General features: G+C 45.1%; 1 pseudogene; it reads right to left on the bottom strand.

The window, feature by feature from the left end:
* Positions 1-4,963: 4,963 nt before the first annotated feature.
* LOC145350696 (large ribosomal subunit protein eL19 pseudogene) lies at positions 4,964-5,637 on the bottom strand (annotated as a pseudogene).
* Positions 5,638-26,573: the final 20,936 nt, after the last annotated feature.

Genomic DNA, 26,573 nt, shown 5'->3' on the forward strand with positions numbered 1-26,573 from the left:
ACTGATTTGCACCAAAGTGACATCACACCAAAGAGATGGGAAATGCCAACATGGGCAGAGATTGCCATGCTGATCCCAATAATGGCATGCTATAGTATGGTAAGTGATGCTGATCAGAGATACACCGGTTCTCAGCGCGTTCCCAACAGTACCATTTTTTTCCGGTTGGGAGATGTGCACAGAACATCAACATTTGTGGGATCCTGCAAGATGGCCGACATGCACATCTTCCAACCTGATGTGCCAAAAAAGTGCATGTCGCAATGGGAGGATCAGGCCCGTGGTGTGTGGGGAAATACATTGGATTTATGTGTACATGGATCTTCAGAAAGTAAGTAAGATACCACATTGGATTTGACTGGAAAAAATGAAGCAGTGTGAAATCAGGGGGAGGGAAGCAAACAGCTTAGATGGGAAGAAACAATGGGAGTTAAGAGCAGTTTCTCTGAGTGTTCGGAAGGAGGCAGTGGAGATCCAGAGGGGCCTTGTTCTGGACTCACTCCTATTTACTGTGTACAACAATGATCTGGATATAGGGCTAGAGGAAGTGATGTAGAAATTTGCAGGCAAGGTTAAAATAGGAAGAAAGCAATGAATTCTGAAGATCAAAGCAACGTAGCTGATGTAAATAGGCCATTGAGTAGTTTGCCTCTACCAGCTTGCCAGGCAGCATGTTCCAGATTGTCACCACCCTCTGGTTAAAAGAGTTTTTCCTCACATCCCCCTAAACCTCCTGCCCAACATCCTATCTCCAGTCCTCAAACTCAATTTCAGGAGATTAACTATGTTTCAAGCTTATTTATTCCTGTCACAAATAGGCTTAATTCACATTGCAATGTAGTTACTGTGAAAATCCCCTATTTGCCAGACTCTGGGGTCTGTTCAGGTACACTAAGGAATTTAGCATGGCCAATGCATCTAACCAGCACATCTTTTGGATTGTGGGAGGAAACTGGAGTACCCGGAGGAAACACATGCAGACACAAGAAGAATGTGCAGACTCCTACAGACAGTGACCCAAGCTGGTGAATCAAACCCAGGTCCCTGGTGCTTTAAGGCAGCAGTGCTAACCACGTGCCATCATGCTGTCTGTCTGTCTTTGTCTGATTACTGCTTCTCCATATGGTATCTGTTCCAACCCTTACATGGAATCAATAACTTCCACATTCCAGAATTGAAATGCTTTGAAATGTTTCCTCTTTGAACTCATCAATCACTCATTCCGTTGGGATTAAATCTGGACATGCTGTGATCTGGAGATGCTCATGTTTTTCAACATTTCCAACAGTTCATTCCTGCCCAGGGCTTTCCATGTCTGCGAAAAACAGCTTGCAACATTCAACAATTACATTTTACTTTTGTTGCTATTTAGGTAAAATGTGGATGTGGCCAATTCCTAAGTTGGTCAAATTACAGCAAAATGTACAACAGTAATCTGAATATTAACATTGTGAAGAAACACAGATACAAAGACAACCTGCGATAATTGATTTGATACAATTTTTAATTATGAAGTGATGGAACAGGGCAGACAGAAACAGGCTGTAGAGGCTGATGTGACAAAGATGTAAGATTAAATGGAAGAGACTTGGACAAGAGCAGGAGATACATTTATACACAGAGGAATGCATATATTTGGAATTATAGAGGCAATTCTCCCATCCCGACGTGCACATTTTTTAGCGCGCTGGGATGAAAGAACCCCGTGTCAGCCATTTTGCAGGATTTGCGCATGCATCAGGAATGCATGCGTGTCATCCAGAGTCAGACAACAGGTGCAGTCAGGAACATGCTGGGAACCTGCAGGAAGAGAGATAAGTAATTTAAATCTTTTTTAAATTATTTTAAATCTCATTATCGGGCCCAGCACTGAGTTCTCTGGGCCCAATGGCATCTTCCACCCCGCCTGGTATATTTCACTCTGGGGGGGTTTGGAGTCGCTCAACACCGCAGGGAGCTAGCGGAAGATCCCACCAAAGTGAACGTGTGCAATCGGGGACCCCAGGGGGTCAGATGCTGGGGAACGGTGCCCCTGGGCATGGGCACCCTTGTAGTGCCAGCTTGTGCTCCCTAGCACTGCCCAAGGGGCAAAATGCCCAAGGGGCAGTAGGCAATGCAAAAAATTTGGGTTCAAGGGGGTGGTGCATTTGGGGAGCAAAGGGCTGGGGCCAAAGGGGAGAGGTGGGGCCTAGGATGGGGCCTATTGTGGATGGGGTCACGGGACGGGGCCTCTTGTGGATGGGGCCTAGAGGGCAATCAGTGCGGATGGGGTGGTTCTGCTGCCACTCTGCAATAGGATTGGTGGGAGCTGGAGGTAGTCTATTACCTCAGGCATTTTGTACAAGATTGAGGTGAGGGATCCCTTGGAGGGGTGGGGGGGTTCTAAAATCGTGCAGAGGAAAAAAATCACCTCCGCACCGTAACAGTGTGGTTCTGGTCACCATATTGTATAAAGGAGATAGAAGCACTAAGGAGGATGCCTATTATTGACCAAGATGGTAAGAATTCTACTTCCCAGTTGGTCACTGGAGTTTTCACAGTTCTCAGCCAAGTTTCCGATGCTGCTGCTTTGTCAGTCCATTGGGAGGGATTCTCACTGCTCAGTCTGCCTCCCAGGGGGTGGTCTGGCAGGAGGGCCTGCCAAGAGGGGAATGATCCCCACTGCTGGCGGGAGGGAGGAGGGGTGGCTGGAGATAGGGGCACTACAAGTCCGGGAGGGAGGTCAGGGCTGGCCTGGGAATGTTTTTGGGAGGCTGTGATCGGGCGCTGGAGGGGCAGCACTGTGGGGTCCCGGGCTGGCAGCGATTGAGCTAGCCAGCAAACGGGGCCGCTGTGTATGTGTAGAGTTCCGGAACTGTCAGACTCTGGTAGGCCCCGCCCCCTGAGCTTTTAATGAGATTCACAGTCGTGACCTCTGCATTGCACAGTATGTGGAGATTTGGGTCTGAGGTTGAACTGAAAAAATAGTTGTGGTTTACATCAGTTTTCTCTCCAATTCAGCACTTTTGGGAAAATTGCCCCCTATATACTTGTATCTAGACCCTGTTCCACATTGGGCTCTTGGCATTTTTTCAATGGCAGGGCAGCTCTGCATCTTGTGAAGAACCATCAGTTAATTGGCAGTGACCACCATGTAACAGTCCAGGGGGACATCACAACCAGACACTGAGGATCCCACAGATGGGGACACAGTCAGGAAAGGTCCTTCATTTTAAAAGTATTTTTGTGAACATTTCCTGGCCCAGCAATGAGAATCTCTCCCAATGGAGTGACAGAGTGGCAGCATCAGGAGTCTGGCTTAGAATAGTGAAAATACCAATGACCAATAGAGCCCAACAGACAGCCTGTTTATCATTTATTGAGAAGTAGAATCCTCATTATACTTATCAATAATTCTGCAACCTCCTTGGTGCTTCTATCTCCTTTCCACAATATAGTGTCCAGAACCATACTGTGACAATGTGGAGACGATTTTTCTTCTGCGCAATTTTGAAACCCCCCAAAGGGATACCTCACCTTGTAATCTTATACAAAAGTGCATGAGCTAATAGGAAACCACTGGTCTTGGTAAATTAAAGCAGGATCTGACACTCTCCATCATGAACAATCAACAGGCCTTTATTTTAAAACTGGTGACAGCCTTATTAAACAATTACGAACTGAATAAGATCCCAATAGACCGCTGTTCGAATGTGACAAGACCATTTCAGGAATAAAAAAAAGCTTCAAGAATATAGTCACTTTCAAATAATATAATACCAGGCACCAGTTGGTAGCATTAATTTTCTTTTGATGCTTCCATCTGAAATACTTTCTGAGTTGGTATTTTTTTCTCTCAAGATGGTAATTTTCTGAAGATATATATTAAATTGCAGGCTTCTATATGAAAGCCTCGCCTTTCCCTCCTTAGACTAATGAGATGGGAAGCTTATTCTCACCGTTACTCCCTTTTGACCAGGTTTATATATCTGGAATTACCTCATATTATTACTGTGATCTGAGTGGCTTGAAGCTCTCTGTAACACTCACATTTGAATTCCATAGGTCTTGTGCCTCTGCTTACTTGGTTTCAACTTTGTCAAATCTGAAAACTGTTTTGCTTTGTTGGAATACCGACTTCTAGGCTTTGATATAATATTGCAAAGAGCTCCTTCTGCAGCCTGCTGTCTGCAATTTAAACAGTTCAGCATTGAACCCAAAACAGATATTTTCAGGTGCTGACACAATCAGCTTTTAAAGAAATAATGCTATATGATTTCTTCTTTTGGTTTCAGCATTTCTTTCCAATATTTATATTTGTCATACGCCACATTTTTACCCCTACATATGCAGCTTCGTAATAGCTCCCCCATCCAATGGAAAAGATGAACTCTCATCATCAAAAGATGAATTCACTTTGTTTTGAAAGATGCTTCTTTATTTTCTCTCGACTTTCATCATTTTAAGCTGATTTATAAATACCAAAAAAATATATAGAAGCACAAAATGCTATCCTTTTCCTTTGGTTGATCTTGCATTGATGTATCTTGTGTCTTAAACAGTTTCATTATAATCGCATAAAGAACCATATTTTTCTTACAATGTTTCACCAGTGGGTCAATTTCAAAGTTGATGACACTCTGTTGCGTCCTTTCTCACCAAGCTTTTCGGGAGGGTGAACCCTCGCTTCAGTGTTATGATCCTGTCGTCCTCGGAGGATTAACCTGATGGGTGTACTCTTGAGTGATCAGACTTACTTGCTCTGAATGGGTTACATGGTCCTTCTTAAAACATATAACCTATTGGTCTGATGACTCTTTTATTTTTAGGAGGTCTTAGGATGATGAATCCATCTCCAAAAAAAGAAAACTTTAGTAACCATTCTTGTCCAAGCTTTCTTCTTCTTTTTATTTGTGTGGATAATTTTCAGGATTTCAGTTTCTCCTTGGGCATGAACTTTTGGCAAAGCCATCTCCTTCTTGGCCTACCAATGCTCTGCATGGTGTTTATGAGTTTCCTTGCTCCTACGAGCTTCAGTCTGGTCAGCCAGTAGCTTCTTGCGAGTCTTGATTGCCTTTAGTTCAAGAATGTGCTCCAAAAAGATACTTTTATTCTTGAAGATATTATCCTTCAACCTCAGATTGATCATCTTGGCGATTGATCATCTTGGATTCCCTGTATCTGCAAAGCAGATGCCCCAAAATTTTCATTTTCCTCATTCAAACCAGTTCCTCCTGCATGCAGACATTAACTGTACTTCTCGCTTACCAATGCTCATGTGTCAACCCTCCCTGCACACTAGGATTTCTTCTTGTATCAAGTGCGCAAGTGTACAGTCACAGATTTGTAGATAATCAGACCATCTTTAATTAATTTTCTGATCTGTTGACAGAAGTTGACATTGGCAATCTCATTTGTTTCATTAGGATCCAGCTATATCTTCTTCTTGCCTCAATGCAACACACTTGAGATCAGCCTCTTCTGAAGCCTGAGTCTACTTATGGCTGCTGTTTGATGGAAAGGTACTTGCCAGTTGTCGTGAAATAAGTTCACCTTTGGGAGGTATGTGGCTCGGCTGATTTTCTTCACACAATCCTTCAACTTTGAGATTGGATAGGAATCTGATATTGTCACTGTGTTGTCCTTCCTATAATCCATGCAGAATCATTGAATACCATCAGGTTTAGGGACCAACACGACTGGCGACTTCATTCACTTTAACTTAGTTCCATTATGTCGTCTCGTAGCATCTCTTCTACTCCCTTTTGTATCTGCTCTGCTTTGAGAGGATTAAGCCAATAAGGGTGTTGTTAAGTTAGAACAATATTCCCTATTTCAATCTCATGCACCATGGCATCTGTCCTCACCACTTAATTTCTACATAAGTCCTCAAGTCTCTTTAATATGTCTTTCAGTCCAGTTCTCTGTTCTTGGGACAGGTAACATAAATCTGATTCCAGTTTTCAAGGATTCTGCATTGTTCGATTTGTTTTCAGGCAAATCAAAATCCACATCTTCAGGATTTGATTTCTCACTCTGAATGGCCGTAATTAGTATCAGTTTCTCCGGATCCCTTTTCCTGTCGTAACATTTTTTGATCATGTTCACATGACATACCCTAAAAATCAGCAACGACTAAATCTCACTTTAAAAGGACCTCCTACAATTGATAAGGGCACCAGTACTTTATCTTCAGGAGAAAATATCGAGATTGCAGATTCCTTATCCGCTTTTCACTTCATTCGGTGCTGTACTACCTTGAAAGGTTAGTTAGCTAATTCAGCTACTTTGTTTAATTGTTCAGAATTAAATATTTCTGTTTGATCCTTTACCTGCTCAGGTTTTTCTTTTACCATTTCATCAAACATAACACCAGCTAACTGAACATTACCATTTTCATCTTTACTTTGTGCTCTCCTTTCCTGTTTTAACCTGTGGCTGTGGGGTTTTATCACCACACAGTCCAACACATTTCGAGGGCATTTTCCTTTTACTTCCTCAGTTCCCAGTTTCCTTTTGGCTTTTCTGCTACCATGGGCATCAATCCACTTGTGATCCAGCTATATTTTTTCCCAGAAGAAATTGCATTCCTGAAACAGCCAGGTTTTCAATCACTCCCACTATTATTTTGCAGACTTGATTGGATTTTCCAGCCTTATTTTACACTGGGGAACACAACTCCTCCCTCCATTTATTCCATAAATCTTTCTTTTCTCGGGCTGTGTTTCAGATGGAGTGCAAATATTTTCATCTCTTACCATTAGAGACATATTAGTTCCTGTATCTCTCAATATTTTAACTTCTTTATCTACTTTCCCCTTTTCTACCTGAGTAAACCTTACCCATACAAGTGAAGTCTTTGAAAAGATCGGGCTCTACTTCATCATCCAGCATGTGGCCACGCCATGAATTCTGCTTCATCTCTGCAACTTATTTCACTACCTTAAGTAGTCCCACTAGTTGAGCCTCTTTTATCACATCCTTTTCCTCAGGACCTTTCTTAAGCCACTCGCACTGTGCCTTTGTATGTCCTATCTCATGGCAGTTAAAACACCTGAGGTCTTTCACCTCTTTTCCACCCTCTGGTGTATCTTTTTTCACAGGTGCTAAACTGGTTCCAGAGTTTTTTATTCTGGTTTTTCATGGAAGGATCTTGCCTCCCCCAACCTCTGTCTTTCATGGAATAAGATTGTTGTCGGAAGCCAAATTTTAATTTATGCACTAATAAGAACATAGAACATAAGAAATAGGAGCAGGGGTAGACCATCCTGCCCTTCGAGCCTACCCCGCCATTCAATAAGATCATGGCTGACCTGAAGTGGATCAGTTCCACTTTCCCGCCTACTCCCCATAACCTTTAATTCCCTTATCTATCAGAAACCTGTCCACCCGCGACTTAAACATATTCAACAAGGTAGCCTCCACCACTTCAATGGGCAGAGAATTCCAGAGATTCACCACCCTCTGAGAGAAGAAGTTCCTCCTCAGCTCTGTTGTAAACTGCATCCACCCCCCCCCCCCCCCCCCCCCCCCCGCTTATTTTGAGGCTGTGCCCTCTAGATCTGGTTTCCTTTCTAAGTGGAAAGAATCTCTCTACCTCTACCTATCTAGCCCCTTCATTATTTTAAAAGTCTCTATAAGATCCCCCCTCAGCCTTCTGAACTCCAACGAGTACAGGCCCAGTCTATTCAATCTCTCCTTATAAGCTAACCCCCTCATCTCCGGTATCAGCCTGGTGAACCTTCTCTGTACTCCCTCCAAGGCCAATATATCCTTATGCAAATTAGGGGACCAGAACTGCACACATTACTCAGTTGCGGCCTCACCAGTGCCTTGTACAGTTGCAGCAAGATTTCTCTGCTTTTATATTCTATCCCCCTCGCTATAAAGGCCAACATTCCATTCGCCTTCTTGATCACCTGCTGCACCTGCAGACTGGGTTTTTGCGATTCGTGCACAAGGACACCCAGGTCCTTCTGCACAGAAGCACACTGCAACTTTTCACCATTTAAATAATATTCCATTCTACTATTATTTCTTCCAAAGTGGATAACTTCACTAATCCATTTTCATCCACCGTCTCTGCAGCTCTTCTCATTAACTGAATCCTCTGCTCCTCAACATGAGTTCTTATCACATCTAGAAGTGAGTTTCTGAATTCCTCCAGAAGGATTATGTTTCTAAAGGCCTCATATGTCTATTCCATCTTTAGCGCTCTCACCCATCTATCAAAGTTGTTCACTTTCACTCTCAAATTTGGTATAAGTCTGACCTGGTTCCTTTTGTACATTCCCGATCTTCTGTTTATATGCTTCTGGTACCAACTCATAAGTACTCAAAACAGCCTTCTCTATTTCTTCATAGTTTCCCGACACCTTCTCTGAGAACACTGCAAACACCTCAGTAGCCTTGCCTATCAACTAGGTCTGAATTAACATTATCCAGTCATCCTCTGGCCACTTCATCTGTGTAGCTAATTTTTCAAAGGGTTTGGAAAGGCTTCTGCCCTCAAGATTTGCTAACACATGGACATATTTACTTATATCCTTAGCAGGCAGTTATCACTTCTATCTGGTATTCTTTCTTCTACTGTTTGAAGTCTTTTTTCTTCCATTTTCATTTTTTTTCTAACTGAAACAACCTCTCTCTTTTTCTTCTGCTGGGGCCTTTCTTTCTCGTTCTTTCTCCTTTTCTCTTTCCTTTCTTTTTCCCTTTCTTCTGCTAGGGCCTGTCTCTCTCTTTCTCATTCTTCTCTTTCCCTTTCTTTTTCTTTTATGAGGGCCTTTCTCTCTCTTTCTTTTCCTTCTCTAGCTTTTGCTCTTTTTTCTCTCTACTTTGCCCTTTCTTCTGCCTCCAATCATCTCACTTGCAATTTATTTTTTTCTAACTACTTCATTTGACTGTTTTTTTGCTACTCCTAAATGCTTGACTAACTCCTTTGCATGTTCAGCTTTCTTACTATCCCAATTCCAGTTTGTCTGCCAATTTCATTAGTGTCACCTTTCTTTTTTTCTAAAGTTTCTTGGTAACTTTGGGATGCATCTTTGAACCTCAAAACCTCTTTAGCAATTTCTAGAGCCATTGCCCACTTTTTGATTTCACCAAAACTAAATAGCTTTTTCTACTTCTCACTGAAGATTTATTTAAATATCTGAGACTGTTCAGATCTCAGTCAGCCCCCAATTTTGTGATGACACGGAGGTGATTTTTCCCTCTGTGATTTTACAGCCCTCCCCCCCAAAGGGATATACCTCACTTTATAATCATATACGAAAGTGTGTGAGATAATAAGAAGCTGCTGGTCTTGGTAAATTAAAGCAGGGTCTGACACTCCATCATGAACAATTAACAGGTCTTTATTTTAAAATTGGTGACAATCTTATTGAACAACTTACAAACTGAATAAAATCCCAATAGGATGCTGTTCAAATATGAAAAGACTCATTTCGGAATAAAAAAATAAATCCTTACAGAATATAGTCACTCTCAAATAATACAATACCAAGCATCTGTTGGAAGGATGAACCTTCTTTTGATGCTTCCATCTGGAACACTTTTTGAATTGGTATCGCTTTCTCTCTTGATGGGTGGTTTTTGAAGATATATATTAAACTGTAGGATTCTATATGAGTCTCGCCTCTCCCTCCTTCTGAGGTGGCAAGCTTACTTTCAGCGTTAATCCCCCTTGTCTGGGTTTATATACCCGGAATTACTTCATAGTATTCCTGCAATCTGAGTGGCTTGAGCCTGTCAACAATACTGACATTTGCATTCCATTACTCCTGTGCTCTGCAAACTTGCTTTAAACTACACAGTCCAATTCAAAAGCCTGTTTTGCTTTGTTGGAATACTGACTCCTAGGCTTTGATACAGTATTGCAAAGCGCTGCTTCTGCAGCCTGCTTTCTGCAATTTAAACACCAGCATTGAACTCAAAAACAGCTTCTTCCAGGAACTGACACAATTAGCTTTTAAATAGACAATGCTATATGATTTCTTCTTTTGATTTCAGCATTTCTTTTCAATATTTCCATTTGTCGAACACCACATTGTTAACCTTATAGAAGCAACTTCATAACAACACACTGAGCACCAAGTGTAGTCTAACCATGGATTTTACAGGTATGGCTGCAATTCTCTCATTTTCAATTCCAATCCTCGAGAATTAAATGCTAATGTTTGGTTTGCTCCTGTATCAGCCTTAATACCTTGGTGACCCATAATCTAGACCTCCTTGCACCTCTGCTTCATTTAGATTCTTATTATCCATCTTTTGTCCAATCTTATCATTCTGAACAAATTGTAATATCTCACGCTTATCAATGTTGAAATTAATTTGAAATGCCTCTTCTGTCAGTTTATTAATGTTTTCTGCTCACTTGTTGCAGTTCCCCCCTCAGTATCAACAAAGCTGCTCAATGATGAGTCATCGACAAGTGTTGAAATTGTGTTGTTGGTTTCATTCACATTTCGCCGTCCCCTCAGTTTGTTCTTCATTGTGAATATTGTTCATATGGTTAATATGAATTGGGAACAACAATGTTCCAGCATTGGTCCTTGTGGGAGCCACTTTTCTGTCAATCTGAATGGCTACACTTTACCCCGACATCCAGTTTCCTGAATTGCAGTCAGCTGTCTGTCCATTCAGCATTGCCAGAGAAAGATACCATGTAGAACATTGAGCAATATGTTTGATTGGTGATAGGAGAAATGGAGATAAAGAGATATGGGAACAACAGAAACACATGGGATGATGACTATTGATCAATGAATGAACTCGATGGGCAGTACACCTTTTTCAGAATGTTTTCTCACACTCCATTTTCTAAATCTAGTACAAATAAGATAGTTCAAAGTCCCCTTTCCCAATGCTGTTTGTTCTCCCCAGGTTGATGTTTCACCAGTTATCTCCTTGTTCCTGCTTTCCAGGAATTTTCAATTTTTCAGCATTCTAAATTCCACCCAACAACCACAATCATCATCGATATGCAGCTTCTTTGATTTTTCTGCTTCTGTTCCTTTCAAACTCACAATATTTATTCAGTAGAGATAATGAGATGTGAAATCTGTATCATTTAACTCTTTTGCTTTGACTTGTCAGAATGAGTTAATTATAACCAGTCTCATGGCAGCAGGGAGCCAGGCTTGGTTTCAGCCTTGGGTGATTGTTTGTGTGAGCTTTGCACTTATTTCCCTTGTCTGCGTGGTTTCATCCGGGTTCTCCAGTTTCCTCCCAAAGAACAAAGTGTGCAGACTATGTGGACTGGCCATACTACATTGCCTCTTAGCATCCCGAGATGTGTCGTTTAGGGGGTTGAGCGGAGTAAATATGTGGGCTTACAGGAATAGGGCGGAGGGTGGGCCTGTCGGAGAGTCAATGACAAAATAATAGGCCAAATGGGCTCCTTCTGCAATGTATGGATTCTATGAAACTTTCTTGCTGAGACAAACTAAAACTGATCCCAATATCTTCAAATCTGTTTCTCAGAACCTGGAGAATTCACTTTTCAATTTCCACCTGACGATAATGTGTAGATTTGAGGAAATTCTGATTCTCATTTTCAAAGCCCTTTGACATGTTTATTCAATAGGTGCTGAGCAGGATGGGAACAATAACATTGCTACCCAGTCCAGGTTTAAATTTTCCAGCTTGCTCCCAATTGTTTAATGAAATTCCAGATGACAGTAAAGGGATATTTCACAATATTCATCACCTCCTCTCTGAACTTCCTCTGTGTGACTGCGTAAATAAATGTGTTGATACAGGAATTGGATAACTGAAGCATTGTTCCCACTATGTATATAATGAGTCCATCAGTTGCCAAATGATTGAAATTTCCAGCATGTTGCTGAATTGATAGATATATGACACGTGTCATCCATAGCAGAATAAAACTGCCCGATATGGTGAATAGTAAAATCATGGATCTTCTTCGATTCTTCATTTCTGGGTCATTCTGCTCCTCCCCGTTTCGCTGTCCCCTCAGTTTCTTGCGGACTACACTGGCCATCAGGATGTACCTGACCGTGAGAGTATTGAACAGCAGTATTAGTACGAAGGGAAGCAGTGGAGTTAAAATGCGGTCCGTCCAGTCAAAAGCTATCCACACACGTGAATAGTAGTAGTCAGGTGGTATTATGCAGAAGGTACTTTCATACTTAAAAAACACTGGGATTTTGGTGAATAAACACAGTAAACTCACCGTTGTGATAATGATGGCTGCTGTCTTCTCAGTGCAGTATTTTATTTTCAGTTTCTGGAAGCAAATGGCCATCATTCGGTCAAAGGTGAAGGCGACTGTGAACCAGACAGAGCTGCTAACAATTGCAGTAGCAATAACTTCTCTGCTGTTACAGGCATATGGATATGTATCGAATATGATGTGCAGATTGAAGGGATTATTGTGTTCCAGTATGACACGGATAATGACAACCAGCAAATCCGCTATAGCCATTGCCACCAGGTACCGAGTGACACCTTTGGAAAGACCACATCTGCCTCGAGATAGAATCACAATAGCGACTAAGTTAGCTGTAAATATAAAACAGATGATAAAACAAAGTTATCTGGTGAGTAGAAGCAAAATATGAAGAGCAAATAAAGAAAATGTTAAGAGTTGCGCTTTTACATCTCACATTAAAGAAACAGGGTGGAACCTTTTGTTTTGATTTATTATTGTCACATGTATTGACATATAATGAAAAGTATTGTTTTTTGTACGCTATACAGATAAAACATAACATAGAGAGGGAAACAAGAGATTGCAAAATGTAGTGTTACAGTCATAGCTAGGATGTAGAGAAAGATCAACTTAATGTAAGGTAAGTCCATTCAAAAGTCTGGCAGCAGCGGAAGAAGCTGTTCTTGAGTCGGTCGGTAGATGACCTCAGACTTTTGTATCTTTTTCCCGATGGAAGAAGGTGGAAAAGAGTATGTCCAGGGTCCGTGGGATCCTTAATTATGCTGGCTGCTTTGCTGAGGCAGCGGGAAGTGTCGGTGGAGTCAGTGGATGGAAGGCTGGTTTGCGTGATGGGTGACATTCATGACCTTTTGTAGTTTCTTATGGTCTTGGGCAGAGCAGGAGCCATACCAGCTGTGCGACAATCAGAAAGAATGTTTTCTATGTTGCATCTGTAAAAGTTAGAGAATCGTAGCTGACATGAGAAAGTAGAGGCGTTGGTGAGCTTTCCTAACTATACTGTCAGCACTGGGGGGGTGAAAATCAGGACAGGTTGGTGATCTGGACACCTGAAAGCTTGAAGTTCTCGACCCTTTCTACTTTGTTCACATTGATGTAGACAGCGGCATTTTCTTCTTTATGCTTCCTGAAGTCGATGACAATCTCCTTCATTTTGTTGACACAGAGGGAGAGATGCTTGTTGCTGCACCAGATTCTCCATCTCATTCTTATACTCTGTCTCATCATTGTTTGAGATCTGACTCATTAGGGTGGTGTCATCAGCAAACTTGAAAATCGAATTGGAGGGGAATTTGGCCACACAGTCATAGGTGTATAAGGAGTATAGTAGGGGGCTGAGAACACAGCCTTGTGAGGCATCGGTGTTGAGAATGATTGTGGAGGAGCTGTTGTTGCCTCTCCCGACTGATTGTGGTCTGTGAGTTAGGAAGTTCAGGATCCAGTCGCAGAGGGAGCTGCAAAGGCCCAGGCCACAGAGTTTGGAGATGAGTTTCATGGGAATAATGGTGTTGAAGGCTGAGCTGTAGCCGATAAATAGTAGTTTTACGTAGGTGTCCTTGTTATCTAGGTGTTCCAGGGTTAAGTGCAGGGCCAGGGAAATGATGTCTGCTGTGGCCTTATTGCTGCAGTAGACAAACTATACTGGATCCAGGTAGCCCAGGAGGCTGGAATTGCTTCATACCATGACTAACCTTTCGAAGCACTTCAGGATGACGGATGTCAGAGCCATCAGCCGATAGCCATTAAGGCACGCTGCCCGATTTTTCTTAGGTACGTAGATCGTGATTGTTTTCTTGAAGCAGGTAGGGACCTCAAATTGTTGTAAAGAGAGGTCAAAGATGTCTGTGAATATCCCCACCAGCTGATTCACACAGGATCTGAGTATAGGTCCGGGTGACCCATCCGGGTCAGTCACTTTCCATGGGTTGAGCCTGTTAGGCAATGGGTCAGCAGATACGTTTCTCAATGAACAAGGAGAATGTCATTATTGCAGACATATAGGCCACAATTCTCCCATCCAAGCCCACCACTTTTCTGGCTGCTCTGGCTGGAAGATGTGCGTGTTGGCGATTTTGCAGGATCTCCACCAGTTTTTTCAGCCTGCGCACATCTCCCAGCCGGGGAAAAATGGTGCCACCGAGAACCCGCTGAAAATCGGCAGGCCGCCATTTAACATAAGTTTACATACCTTTGCATGCCATGAACGGTTTCTACATGACAATCTGCACCTAGGTCTGCATTTCCCAGCCCTTTGGCATGATGTAATCTTGGCATCAATCAGAACAGGTATTTAAGAGTCATAACCTGGACTGACAGCTTTGAACTGGCGTGAGGAGGTAAGTGCTGCTAGCGGAGCATAGGGGTCATTGCAGGCAGCCTCTGGAGATGCTTGGTGGTCTTCCTTCTGCTACCTTAACATTTTGGCCCATTGACTAGTGACATCTGAGGGGAGGGGTTAGGGGGGAAGGTCAGGTGGGGGCTTCTATTTTTTCACTGCTCCCTGGGTGTAGTTCTGTCAGGGAGTTTGCTCCCTCCCCCCCACTTCCAAGCAGCCTCAAGGGCTCCTGCTCCCCCTACAGCACTTTGCAATGGCATTGTCTTTCTGCGGGGTGTGGTCAGGGACTCAACTAATTGCTGGTGTTCCAGGATGGGGGAGGAGTATACTGTGTGCTGACTGAGGCCTAACCAGATGAAGCAGCTACTGTTGCAGGTCAGATTGCAGAGGCTCAGACATGGACTGCATGAAATCTGCTGTCACTGGGCACACATCTGGTGCTGCTTTGCAGTATGCCCCTGCCCTGTGACATGGACCAACAATACATGCCTATAATATATGCTGCAGTTGCACACATAGCAATGGCTCAAGGGTGCACATTGCCCATGTCTGCGTGCTGGCCTGCATAATTTGTCCCAATATTTGTCATGATGGGAATCTCACACAACCCTAATCGGGTCATGCATGGATTGTGCCATGGATTGTGTGGAATTGCCAGCTCCCTCAAGTGGGAATTCTGGTGCTGGAGGGATTGGGATGGTGTTGGATGTATGCACCAATGGTCATAATCCATCATTCTATGCTTTTTCTAAAGCAGATGGATCTCAGTTTAATTGACCTGGAGCTAGCCATTTTGGTGGCAACAGGGGTGGAGGAGGAGGAGGGGGAAGCGGCGGCTCAGGAGTTGGCGGGCTTGAAGAGATCACTGCAAGAGGAGCCACCACCAGACCCTCAGGAAGGAGGGCGGGGGCTGTCTCTGAGGCCCAGGAAGTGGGTGAGCAGTCTGCCGAGAGGGTGTACAGAAGGTGGAGGATGCCGAGACCAAGGAGGTACAGGGCCTGCAATTCCTTCGAGGCCCTCTCAGAAAAGATGTGCCATCGCTAGCTGGGCTTGTCCAAAACTATGGTGCATCACGTGTGAGGTGCTCTCATATTTGGCACCTCGGGGGAACAGCCTCCACACGCTCCCTGTGGACGTGAAGGTGACGGCAGCTCTCAATTTCAAGCCTCCGGGTCATACCAAGCTCCCAGTGGTGATCTAGCTGGTATGTTCCAGCCCTCCGTGCACAGATGTGTGCGGCAGGTCACAGATGCCCTATATTCTTGGGAGGGCAGTTCATTAATTTTGATGTGGGCTGTACACAGCAGGAGACCCAGGCTCTCGGTTTCGCTTCCATCACCAGAATCCCGAATGTGGAGGGTGCAATGGATGGCATGCACATCGACTTGTGGGCCCCCTATGCAGCGCCGCAGCAACTTGTGAGCCAGAAGGGTTCCACTCAGGGAGTGTCCATGACAGCTTTGTGCTCAGGTAGTTGGACCTCCCTAGGCTCTTTGAAGACCAGCCCAGGCTCCTGGGTGACAAGGGTTATCCACTAAGGTCATGGCTGATGACACCTGTGTCAAGTCCCCAGACTGAGGTAGAGACCCACTACAATGAGGCCCATGCAGCCACCCAATTCACCATTGAGCGGTGCATCAGCTTTCTGAAGATGCTGTTCCACTGCTTGGATTGATCTGGGGGGCCCTCCACTATGACCATGTGCATTGTGATCGTGATCACCCAGCAGCGGGGAGACCAGCTGGAGCAGGAGGAGGAGGAGCAGCTAGGTGGGTGCCCCATCAGTTGAAGAGCCAGAGGAGAGACAGCAGGCAGCAATGGCAGATGTCTGGCAAGGAAGGGCAATCTGATTGCAGCCCGCTTCACCTAGCAAGTGCCATGCAGTGGGGGGGGGGGGGGTGCAACCTACACACATCCACCACGCCCCAGGAACTGCTAGCTGCCACTTTCTCCCTCCAAATTGACCTGGGCCCTCAAACCACCACATCATCCTCCCCCTGCTCTTGTCATCCCACCACCCTTTCCCCCAGAAATATTGTGATTGCAAGTCTTGTTTGAAGGCTAGAGGATGATGATGACTCGGTATTATGCGCACTGGAATCCCAGCCCTGATGCAATTCAAGTCTGAATCATACCTGTACTCTGAATGCACGCTGCCACCCTGGCGCACATAGCTGTAAGAGTTGGGGACACATGTCTTTTGGCCAAGAGATGGGGGAGGGGGCACTTGCACCAAGGGTATGGTGGATGTCAGGAAAGGTAGTACAGGCACTCTGAAACATGGGCTGAGTCTCCAAGACTGAACAGACAGAACTTCTGTGTTTGGGAGTCAGGAGCACTGGGCTGTGGTGGGGAGAGTGGGGGTGAGGGGGTAGAATCAGAAAGACATTAGTAACAACATGATGTGCAATTAACAGTTTATTGTGCTCTTAACATAAATGATTACCAAACTCTGACTAATGTTGACCTTCACCTGTGCCCTCTAATGAACTACAACTTTCTAACTTTGTGCTGTCTGCTGCTTCTTCTAGGTGCTACCCCAGAGTGCACATCAGAGGTGGAAGTGTCCAGCTGTGATGCCCTAGGCAGATGCCCCCTGGGTGGCCAGGACCTAGAGGGCCCCAGCTAACTTGCGGATGGCGCTGTTTTGGTGCCATCCTGTTCATCTCAGGACCCTGAGACGCCCCAGCATGAGGAAGGGGGAAAATCGGTAGGTCTCTGGACTTCCTGGGTCTCTGGGGTGGAAGACCCCGGCATTGTCTCAAGCCTGTCCTCCTCCCTTGGGGTGCCCAGTGGCACTCCACGGGACACCAGGGTTTCTGGACCGAGCTCCAGCGTCACCTGGCTTTGCCAGTCCTGGAGCACTAGATGTGTCTGCCCTGTGATGTGTGATCCCTCAGCCCTGGCCCTCTGAGACTCAGCCAAGTTCTGGAACTCCTCTGCTACAGCATTTTGTGAGCAAGCCAGGCTCTGGAACCCCTCACCAGTAGCCCTCTGAGCCTGGGCTAAGTTGTGGGTTGCGGGTTACATGCCGGTGATGCTTCAGTGGTGCTGCCCTCAGAGGATTCCTCAGTGCCTCCCTCCGAGCTGCCACCCAAGGGGTTGTGGGCAGTTTGCTCCAGATCAGAGGGGTGGCGGCAATACCCAAAGGGTTGCGCACCTCTGGGTCCAGAGCTGGAAAAGAGAAACACATTAGGGGGAGAGAGGCAAAACATTCCATGCAGTATTGCACTTATTTAGAGGACAACCAAAGGTTGCTTCTGCTCACTTGCATGCTGTATGCCGGCATGGCTGTTGGTGACCATTCAAAATGGCCCTTGCCAACTCTTTGGCACGTTCCTCAATGCAACTCAGCTGCCGCAGGTCAGACACAGCACCACCAGTCTGTGTCATGTCCTTGGCGTTGTAGATATTCTTTTCCTATGGGAACATAAGGTAGATAGCAAGCATTAACATATTGCAGTGCATGGCACGCTATGCGTGCCTGTGCCTCAGGCATTGCGCTGACAGTTTTGGAGAAAGTGGTCACCACTGAAGGGTGTTCAGTGAGGGGAAGGGGTTAGATTCTGTTCCTGCTGGAAGGATCACTTGTTGCATGGCCTTCAGGTGTCTAAGCAGGATTGGAGATGTGTGCCAAGCATGTGCGTAGTTCCAAGAGGGATGCTCACTCACCCTTGCTGCTCACAGAAAGTTGTTCATTTTTTTGCAGCACTGCCTGCTAGAGTGCCGTGTCAGGCTCCTGGAATTCAGCACTGCTGCCACCTCCTCCCACAATGCCATGGCACATGCACCCCTTGGGTTGGGGCCCTGGCCAGGGAACAGACGATGACTCCTCTTCTCCATGGCATCTAGCAGATGCTCTTGGTCTACCTCTGAGAAACTGAGAGTCGGTTTACGAGCAGCCATCTTTGTGCTGTGACTGGTTGTGTGTCCATTCTTGCAGCTTATATACAGCTTTGGCTTATTAGGGGAGTGCAGGTGCATTGAGTGTGGCCAGTCAAGGGCCCGTTGGCATCAAATACTTGTGAAAGATTTTGAAGGTTGCATTCAGTTAAGTGTCATTCATCCCTCAGGGTGTTGATTGTCTGCCATTCAATAGGCTGCTGTGTCCAGCGAGGGTGGTGCAATGCCCAGGGCTCCTAATTGATTAGCTGCTGTGTCCAGGGGAGTACAATACTCAAGGCTCCTTTCAAGAGATGAAATGATCATATGATGGAGTTGTGTATATCAGCACGACACTAGTTCTTGGCAGGACAGCAGCGAGGACAGTATATTCAAGGCATGGAGGGATTGCATGCTCACATTACCCAGATTCATGGGGGCATGAGGTGAGCGGACAGTCATGTCTGTGTGTGGGAAGAGGCAGCAATGAGGCAAGTGATGTCTATGTGGGAAGGTTGTGGGAGCCTGCAATGAGAACAGTAATGTGGGAGGGAGGGGGTAGTGGGAACCTGCAATGTTGGGGGAAGGGGGTAACGGGAGGGGGGGGTGTTGTGAGGCCAGCAATTGGGATGCTGGGCCTCAGAGACATCATCCACTTACCGGCCTTCGACCCATCCGTGCTGGCATGTGGTCTGAATATCCACCAATCAGCGAAGCCAAAATGCAGCCCGACAGTGATACAGAACACCCAATCACGCAGTTCCATCTCCCGACGCGGGAACTGCAAGCAAGACAACAAATTCTCCATCTGCATACCAACCAGAGCATCATTGGACACAACCATACCCTAGAATGACTAGGGTAAGATTAGGGCCAGTCAAGGACAGTAGTTGGAAATTGTGCGTGGAGTCAGAAGAGATAGGAGATGTGCTAAATGAATATTTTTGTCAGTATTCACACAGGAAAAAGACAATGTTGTCGAGAATACTGAGATACAGGCTAATAGACTAGATGGGATTGAGGTTCATATGGAGGAGGTGTTAGCAATTCTGGAAAGTATGAAAATAGATATGTCCCCTGAGCCAGATGGGATTTATCCTAGAATTTTCTGGGAGGCTAGGGAGGAGATTGCAGAGCCTTTGGCTTTGATCTTTAGGTCGTCATTGTCTACAGGAATAGTGCCAGACTGGAGGATAGAAATGTTGTCCCTTTGTTCAAGAAGGTGAGTAGAGACAACCATAGTAATTATAGACCAGTGAGTCTTACTTCTGTTGTGGGCAAAGTTTTGGAAAGAATTATAAGAGATAGGATTTATAATCATCTAGAAAAGAATAATTTGATTAGGTGTACATGGATTTCAGTAAAGCGTTTGATAAACTATTGCAGAAGATACAGAAGCATGGGATTGAGGGTGATTTAGCGGTTTGAATCAGAAATTGGCCAGCTGCAAGAAGACAGAGGGTGGCGGTTGATGGGAAATGTGCATCCTAGAGTTCAGATACTGGTAGTGTACCGCAAGGATCTGTTTTGGGGTCATAGCTGTTTGACGTTTTTAGAAATGACCTGGATGAGAGCATAAAAGGATGGATTAGTAAATTTGCAGATGACACTAAAGTTGGTGGACAGTGGGGAAGGACGTTGCAGGTTACAGAGGGACCTCCGTAGATAAGCTGCAGAGCTGGGCTGAGAGGTGGCACATGGAGTTTAATGCGGAAAAGTGTGAGGTGATTCACTTTGGAAGGAGTAACAGGAATACAGAGTACTGGGCTGATGGTAAGTTACTTGGTAGTGTGGTTGAGCAGAGAGATCTCGGAGTCCACATGCAGAGATCCCTGAAAGTTAGCACCCAGGTTGATAGGGTTATTAAGAAGGCAGATGGTGTGTTAGCTTTTATTGGTAGAGGGATTGAGTTTTGGAGCCGTGAGATCATGTTGCAGCTGTACAAAACTCTGGTGCGGCAGCACTTGGAGTATTGTGTACAATTCTGGTTGGCGCATTATAGGAAGGATGTGGAAGCATTGGAAAGGATGGAGAGAAGATTTACCAGGATGTTGCCTGGTATGGTGGGAAGGTCATATGAGGAAAGGCTGAGGGACTTGAAGTTGTTTTCGTTAGAGGGAAGAAGAACAAAGAACAATACAGCACAGGAAACAGGCCCTTCATCCCTCCATGCCTGCGTTGCTCATGCTTCCAACTAGACTATTCGTTTGTATCCCTCCATTCCCAGTCTGTTCATGTGGCTATCCAGATAAGTCTTAAACGATCCCAGCTTGTCCGCCTCTATCACCTTGCTTGGCAGTGCATTGCAGGCCCCCACCACCCTCTGTGTAAAATACATCCCTCTGACGTCTGTGTTAAACCTTGCCCCCCTCACCTTGAACCTGTGACCCCTTCTGTTTGTCACCTCTGACCTGGGAAAAAGTTTCCCACTGTTCACCCTATCTATGCACTTCATAATTTTATACACCTCTATTAGATCGCCCCTCATCCTCCGTCTTTCCAGGGAGAACAACCCCAGTTTGCCCAATCTCTCCTCATAGCTAAGACCCTCCATACCAGGCAACATCGTGGTAAACCTTTTCTCTCCAAAGCCTCCAAGTCCTTTTGGTAGTGTGGTGACCAGAACTGGACACTGTATTCCAAATGTGGCCTAATCAACGTTCTATAAAGCTACAACATCATACGCCAACATTTATACTCTATGCCCCGTCCTAAAAGGCAAGCATGCCATATGCCTTCTTCACCACCTTCTCCACCTGCGTTGCCACCTTTAAGGATCTGTGGACCTGCACACCCAGGTCCCTCTGTGCATCTATACTCCTGATGGTTCTACCATTTATTGTATAGCTCCCCCCTACATTAGTTCGACCAAAATGCATTTATCTGGATTAAATTCCATCTGCCATTTCTCCGCCCAATTTTCCAGCCTATCTATAACCAGCTGTATTCTCTGGGAATGTTCATCGCTATCCGCAAGTCCAACCACCTTTGTGTCATCTGCAAACTTACTGATCACACCAGTTATACCTTCTTCCAAATCATTTATATATATCACAAACAGCAGAGGTCCCAGTACAGAGCCCTGTGGAACACCACTAGTCACAGACCTCCAGCTGGAAAAAGACCCTTCCACTGCCACCCTCTGTCTTCTATGGCCAAGCCAGTTCTCCACCCATCTAGCTAGCTCTCCTTTTATCCCATGAGATTTAACCTTTGCACCAACCTGCCATGAGGGACTTTGGCAAATGCTTTACTAAAATCCATATAGACGACATCCACGGCCCGTCCCTCGTTTTTGTCACCTCCTCAAAAAGTCAACCAAATTTGTGAGGCATGACCTCCCTCTTACAAAACCATGCTGTCTAAGGCTAATGAGATTATTCCGTTCTAAACATGCATACATTCTATCTCTAAGAATCCTCTCCAACAATTTCCCTACCATGGACGTCAAGCTCACCTGCCTATAATTACCCGGGTTATCCTTGCTACCCTTCTTAAATAACAGGACCACATTTGCTATCCTCCAATCCTCTGGGACCTCACTTGTGTCCAGTGAAGAGACAAAGATTTCTGTTAGAGGCCCAGCAATTTCATGTCTTGGCTCCCTGAGCAGTCTAGGATAGATGCCATCAGGCTCTGGAGATTTGCATGTCTTAATGTTCCGTAGAAAATCTAACACTTCTCCCTTGTAATTGTGATTTTCTCTTATGGGTCAACACATCTCTCTGAGAGACTCCCAGTAAACATGTCCCTCTCCTTTGTGAATACTGATGCAAAGTATCCATTTAGGATCTCATCTACGTCCTTGGGCTCTAAGGATAATTCCCCTCCTTTGTCCCTGAAAGGTCTGAATTTTTTCCCTGACAACTCTGTTGTTCTTAACATATGAATAAAATGCCTTAGGATTCTTCTTAATCCTGTCTGCCAAGGACATTTCATGACCCCTTTTTGCCCTTTTAACTCCCCGTTTGAGTTCTTTCCTACTTTCTCTGTATTCCTCCAGTGCTCCATCTGTTTTTAGCTGCCTGGACCTAATGTATGCCTCTTTTTTTTTTATCAGACCCTTAATTTCCCTGGTTATCCATGGCTCTCGAATCCTACCTTTCCTATCCTTCCTTTTTACAGGCACATGCCTGTCCTGCAGCCCTATCAACTGCTCTTTAAAAGACTCCCACATGCCAGATGTGGATTTACCCTCGAACAGCCTCTCCCAATCAACAGCCACCAATTCCTGCCTAATCCAGCTATAGTTAGCCTTTCCCCAATTCAGCACCTTACCTGTAGGACAACACTCATCTTTTTCCATTACTATCCTAAAGTTTACAGAATTGTGGTCACTATTTGCCACGTGTTCCCCTACTGAAACTTTGATGACCTGACTGGGCTCATTCCCCAGTACTAGGTCCAGTATAGCCCCCTCTCTAGTTGGACTATCAACATATTGTTCCAAAGAACCTTCCTGTATGCATCGTCCTGCTTCAGTTTTTGCATGTAAACTGGGAGCAGGAACACAGCCTTGTGGTCTGATTTGCCAAAGTGCAGTGGGCAATAGACCAGTAGACACGTTTGATATTTGTGTAGCAGTGGTGTAGGATGTTTGAGTCTTTGGTGAAGCAGGAGACGTGTTAGTGGTAACTTGGTCGTGCACTATTGAGCTTGGCCTGATTGAAGTCTCCAACCATGATGAACAAGGCCTTGGGATGTTTCATCTTAAGGCTATTCGTAGCAGTGTATACTTTGTCCAGCGCAATCTTATGCATTAAATTCCTCCCTGTCCAGACCGCCAGCCCTAAGCACTTTCCAGTCTATACAAGGGAAATTAAAGTCTCGCACTACAACAACCCTATTTTTTCTGCACCTATCCAGAACCTCGTTACATATCTGTTCTTCCACTTCCCATGGGCTGTTGGGGGCCTGTAGTATATCCCCAGCATAGTGACTGCACCCTTCCTGTTTCTGAGCTCCACCCACAGTGACTCGTTACATGCCTGAGCTCCACCCACAGTGACTTGTTACATTAAGGTTAAGAGGTGACTTAATAGAGGCGTATAAGATGATCAGAGAATTAGATAGGGTGGACAGTGTAAACCTTTTTCCTCGGATGGAGATGGCTAGCAAGAGGGGACATAGCTTTAAATTGAGGGGTGATAGATGTAGGACAGATGTCAGAGGTAGGTTCTTTACTCAGAGAGTAGTAAGAGCGTGGAATGCCCTGCCTGCAACAGAAGTGGATTTGCCAACATTAAGGGCATTTAAGTCATCATTGGATTAATATATGGATGATATTGGAATAGTGTAGGTTAGATGGGTTTCACAGGTCAGCGCAACATCGAGGGCCAAAGGGCCTGTACTGTATTGTAATGTTCTACGTTTTATACCCTTAACACCACAAACCACTCTCACCATCTCCCAGGCTCGAAAAGAAACAGACACTCCAAGAAGCTGGAAAACATGCAGGCCTGCGGGTGAAAGTGAAACAATGCAGTCCCAATGTCCTCTTCCCAAGCTTACTGCTTGCAAATGTCCAGTCTCTGGAAAACAAGCTAGACGAACTTAGAGCCTAACTCACTTTCCAAAGAGAACTGAGGGACTGCAGTGTACTCTGTATCACGGAGACGTGGCTCACTCCTGCTTCACCAGACAGTGCCCTACAACCAAAGGGCTTCGCAATCTATCAAATAGACCATAGAGCGGCCTCAGGCAAAGCTAGGGAAGCTGGGGTCTGTTTCCTAATCAACACCTTGTGGTGCTTAGACAATACAACACTGGCAACATTCTGCTCCAAAGACCTAAAATACCTGATGTTAAAATGCCTACTCCTTTCTGCGGACGTTCATCTCTGTTATCCTGATGGCAGTTTACATCCCACCCCATGCGGACATGAAGATTGCGCTGGACGAAGTATACACTGCTACGAATAGCCTTAAGATGAAACATCCCAAGGCCTTGTTCATCATGGTTGGAGACTTCAATCAGGCCAAGCTCAAGAGTGTACGACCAAGTTACTACCAACACGTCTCCTGCTTCACTAAAGGCTCAAACATCCTACACCACTGCTACACAAATATCAAACATGTTTACAGGTCTATCGCCCGCTGCACTTTGGCAAATCAGACCACAAGGCTGTGTTCCTGCTCTCAGTTTACATGCAAAAACTGAAGCAGGACGATCCATCAAAGAGAGTCATACAATGTTGGTCTGAGGAATCGAATGATCTCCTACGGGGCTGCTTGGAGTCAATGGACTGGTCAGTATTTAAAAACTGTGCAACCAGCCCGAACGATTTCGCTACTACAATAACTGACTTCATTAAGTAAATGTGTAGAAGACTACGCGCCAAAAAAGCAAATCCATGTGTTTCCAAACCGGAAACTATAGATTAACAGGGATATCCACTGCTTGTTTAGTCCAGATCTGAGGCCTTCAAGTCAGGTGATACTGACCTACACAAAAAAGCCAGATACAATCTAAGGAGATCCGTCAAAGATGCGAAAAGGCAATACCAGTCCAAGCTAGAGTCACAGGCTGGCCACACCGACCCCCGCCGTCTATGGCAAGGTCTGCAAGACATAATAGGCTACAAGCTGAAGACATGTAAATTTGCCGGCTCCAATGCACCCCTTCCTGATGAGCTCAATGCATTCTATGCCTGTTTTGAGCAAGTGGTGAGCGAGAGAAAAAGCCCTCTACCCTGGAAGCCCAGGGTGAAACTATATCTGGGGTCACCATTGCAGACGTCAGAGCAGCTTTCTTGAAGGTCAACCCATGGAAAGTGACTAGCTGGATGAGGTACCCAGACCTGCACTCAGATCCTGTGCAGATCAGCTGGCGGAGGTATTCACAGACTCCTCTCTTTACAGCAATCTGAGGTCCTACCTGCTTCAAGAAGATGACCATGATCCCAGTAATTCAGAAAAACCAAGCAGCATGCCTTAATGACTATCGGCCGGTGGCTCTGACATCCAACATAATGAAGTGCTTCAAAAGGTTCGTCATGGCACGAATCAATTCCAACCCTCCCCCTGGACTACCTGGATCCACCACAGTTTTGCGTACTGCTGCAACAGGTCCACAGCAGACTCCATTTCCCTGGCCCTGTATTCAGTCCTGGAACACCGATATAACAAGGATACCTATGCCATATTCCCATTTATTGACTATAGCTCAGTCTTCAACACTATTATTCCCGTGAAACTCATCTTCATACACTGTGGCCTGGGCCTTGGCACCCCCCTCTACAACTGGATCCTGAACTTCCTAACTCACAGACCACAATCAGTAAGGATAGGCAACAATACCTCCTCCATGATCACCCTCAATATCAGTGCCCCACAAGGCTGTCTTCTTAGCCCCCTACTATACTCCTTATACACCTATCACTGCGGCCAAATTCCCCTCCAATTTAATTTTCAAGTTTGCTGACGACACCACCGTAGTGAGTCGGATCTCAGACAATGACGAGACAGAGTACAGGAATGAGGGAAAGAATCTAGTGAACTGGTGCGATGACATTAATCTCTCCCTCAATGTCAACAAAATACAGAAGATTGTCATCGACTTCAGGAAGCATAAAGGAAAACACGTCCCTGTCTATATCAAGGGGGAAAGAGTAGAAAGGGTTGAAAGTTTCAAGTTTTTAGGTGTCCAGACCAACAACCTGTCCTGGTCCCCCTATGCCAACACTACAGTTAAGAAAGCCCACCAACGCCTCTACTTTCTCTGAGGTGTCAGGAAATTTGGCATGTCAGCTACGACTCTCACAAACTTTTACAGATGCACCGTAGAAAACATTTTTTCTGGTTGTATCACAGCTTGGTATGGCTCCTGCTCTGCCCAAGACTGCAAGAAAATACAAAGGGTCGTGAACGTAACCCAATGCATCATGCAAACCAGCATCCCATCCATTGACTCTGTCTATACTTCCCACTGCCTCACCAAAGCAGCCAGCATAATTAAGTACACCACACACCCCGGATATTCTCTATTCCACCTTCTTCCTTTGGGAAAAAGGTACGAAAGGCTGAGGTCACGTACCAATTGACTCAAGAACAGATTCGTCCCTGCTGCTGTCAGACTTTTGAATGGACTTACCTTGCATTAAGTTGATCTTTCTCTGCACCCTAGCTATAATTGTAACACTACATTCTGCACTCTATGAACAGTATGCTTTATCCGTAT

This window comes from Carcharhinus amblyrhynchos, chromosome 12 (genome assembly GCF_965287045.1).
Source record: "Carcharhinus amblyrhynchos chromosome 12, sCarAmb.v2.hapA, whole genome shotgun sequence".
NCBI classification, from domain to species: Eukaryota; Metazoa; Chordata; class Chondrichthyes; order Carcharhiniformes; family Carcharhinidae; genus Carcharhinus; species Carcharhinus amblyrhynchos.